Below are 3035 nucleotides of genomic sequence, written 5' to 3' on the forward strand. Positions count from 1 at the left end.
GTTGCATAATTCTCATAGTTACAGGAACATGTATAAGTCATGAAGAAAGCAATAGCAATATACTAAACGATCAAGTGCTAGGCTAACGGAATGGGTCATGTCAATCACATCGTTCTCCTAATGATGTGATCCCATTAATCAAATGACAACACATGTCTATGGTTAGGAAACATAACCATCTTTGATTAATGAGCTAGTCAAGTAGAGGCATACTAGTGACTATATGTTTGTCTATGTATTCACACATGTATCATGTTTCCGGTTAATACAATTCTAGCATGAATAATAAACATTTATCATGATATGAGGAAATAAATAATAACTTTATTATTGCCTCTAGGGCATATTTCCTTCACTCAAGTGGGAGGACGACCGAGGGTCAGGTGCCTCAGTCGACATCGGTGCCTGAGACAGTAGTCCAGCGATCCAGAGATTCGGCTCGGACCAACCTTTGCCAATCCATTGTCGACTGACTGTCCATCGGGGTCGACTGCTCAGGCCTCTGCCGCTCCAGTACAACTCCATGATTCCGATCTTGTGACTGCTCCGACTGTACTACGATCATCGCTCTTCGCTGCATACCAGACTCCAGACGACCTGCCGAGTGCTGCCAGGGAGGCCCTTCTCCAGGAAAACCTCGTGATGGAGCAGATGAAGGTGGTGCATGAGGCCACTCAGGTTGCCTACAACGCCAGCACCACTCTACAAGCCAACGTCAAGGTTAGTTGGTTTCCGATTGGTCTCTTGAGTAGTGATAGTTGTGATTGTTGCTTCACTGTCCATACGGTGTCCTTGGATGAGCGTTTTGGAACCTTTTATGTGCATCTATCATGGGTCTGCATTTCACATCCAATCACCCACCGGGGTGTTTCTGACTTAGAGCTGAATAGTTCTTCCACTTGTGTCGACCAGGTTGAGTCGAGTGTTTTTCTGAACCAGTGGGGGCACGCAGAGTGCTCCCACTGGTGTAGTCCCCGAGACGTGGTCGACTGCTGGTAGTTGGCTGGGGTCTAAGAATCCCTTTTTTTACTCATGCTGGGCAGACCATGCCGAGTGTAAAACCGGACCAGTGGGGGCATGCCAAGTGCACCCACCGGGTGTAGTCCCCGAGACTATTGTTGAATGTTTGATTCAGCGGTAGTCTTAGAGCAACTTTCGCTGTGATTGACTTTTGTTTCCGTCGGCCGACATATCTTATTTGCTGACTGCAGAAGTCTTGTGATCTTGGAGCCCAATTTTCTGAACTGGAGAAGAAGCAGATAAGCCTCAACCTTGATCTGGAACTGGCCAAGAAGAACCTCAAGAAGGCCCAGGACGAAGCAGCTATCATGGGAGGTAACCACTCGTCGACTGTCCACCTTATGACTCTCTCTCTCTTTTTAGTCTCTTTGAACCGAGTGTTTCCACTCGAACAGATGTGCATAGTGAAAACCGTCAACTTCAAGCTCGTCTAAAGAATGTTATTTATTTAGATAAAATGAAGCAGGCTCTGGAGAAGAAGGATCAGGATCTTACCGCAACCCAGAAGGAGGCGCGAGAGAAAACGACACTTGCGGACAAGAAGTTGGCCTCGGTCAACAAGTTGGAAGAGGAGAACTCCAAGTTGAAGACTGCCGTTTCTGAAGCTAACCAGGAGGTTGCGCGACTGAAGAAAGACAAGGAAAGCTTGACTGACGAAGTTGGGAGTCTCAAGGCCAAGAAGGGCGAATTGGAGTCTTATCTGGGGCAGCTTGCTGGAAGTTGGTCTTAAAGCTTGAAGGTATTTTCTCTTGTTCGACTGATTTGTTGATGTCGACTGATACATCTTGTTAAACTGTCGACTCACTGCTTTTCCGACTGTGCTAAACTTTGTCAAGACTTCGAAGCAGAAACTGGGCGGGTCAAGACGGTTCTTGACCCCATAAACTCTCCTGTCAAAGATGACATTGTAATGAATGTGCTGCGGTTGGAGCCTTGCCTGGACATTGTTGTGGATTATCTCGCTCGACTGAAGGTGGCAATGACGCGGATTGATGCTGAACTCTGGCCTCAGGCGGAACTCTCACAGGATCTTGAGTCTCTGACGACTCGATTGAATCAAATCCCTAGTTGAGTGCAGGAATGGAAGAAGTCATCTGCTCGTTGTGGCGCCGATGTCGCTCTGTCATTGGTCCGAGTGCACTGCAAATATGTTAGAGAAGACAAGTTGGCGGCCCTCAAGGTTGCCTACACCAAAAAGCTCAATTTCCAGTCCTTTATGGACACCTTCCTTGACGCCGCCACTCGCATCAGAGACAACATCGACCTTGACAGCTTATGTGATCCAGCAAGTCCTTCTCCTGCCGAGTGAACAAAACTTTATGCCCCACCTTTATTTGCGTCGAAATGCCAACTGGTTATGTAACCATTAAACTCTTTCAGGCTTGATGCCTGAGTACTTTTGCCCATTGCGGTTCTGAACTTTTGCAGGATTTATCCGAACTTGGTTTTCCTTGAATATCATGGCTTTTGCTTTTATTGCTTTTGAATGTCTTTCGATTCTGAGTGAACTTGATCTTTTCACCTTTCATCGAGTGGGTCTTACAATGTGTTCAGTCGACACCTCGTCGCCCTTACGGATTAGGATGGAGCGTACATTGTACTTGTGACGCAACTCAGACGTGGTGTTTAGTCGACACCTCGTCGTCCTTGCGGATCGGGATGGAGCGTACATTGTACTTGTGACGCAGCTTAGACGTGGTGTTCAGTCGACACCTCGTCATCCTTGCGGATCAGGATGGAGCGTACATTGTACTTGTGACACAGCTCAAAGGATCTTTGCGATTTTAGGCGAGTTCAGGGTCGCAGCTAAGCCCCCGAGTGGGAGGATTGCTCTCCACTTGGAGTGTTTTCTAACTTAGGCGAGAACGGGGTCGCAGCTAAGCCTCCGAGTGGGAGGATTGCTCTCCACTCAGAATGTTTTTAAACTTAGGTGAGTACGGGGTCGCAGCTAAGCCCCCGAGTGGGAGGATTGCTCTCCACCAGGAATGTTTTTTAACTTAGGCGAGTACGGGGTC

The sequence above is a fragment of the Triticum aestivum genome, chromosome 5B (genome assembly GCF_018294505.1).
Source record: "Triticum aestivum cultivar Chinese Spring chromosome 5B, IWGSC CS RefSeq v2.1, whole genome shotgun sequence".
NCBI classification, from domain to species: domain Eukaryota; kingdom Viridiplantae; phylum Streptophyta; class Magnoliopsida; order Poales; family Poaceae; genus Triticum; species Triticum aestivum.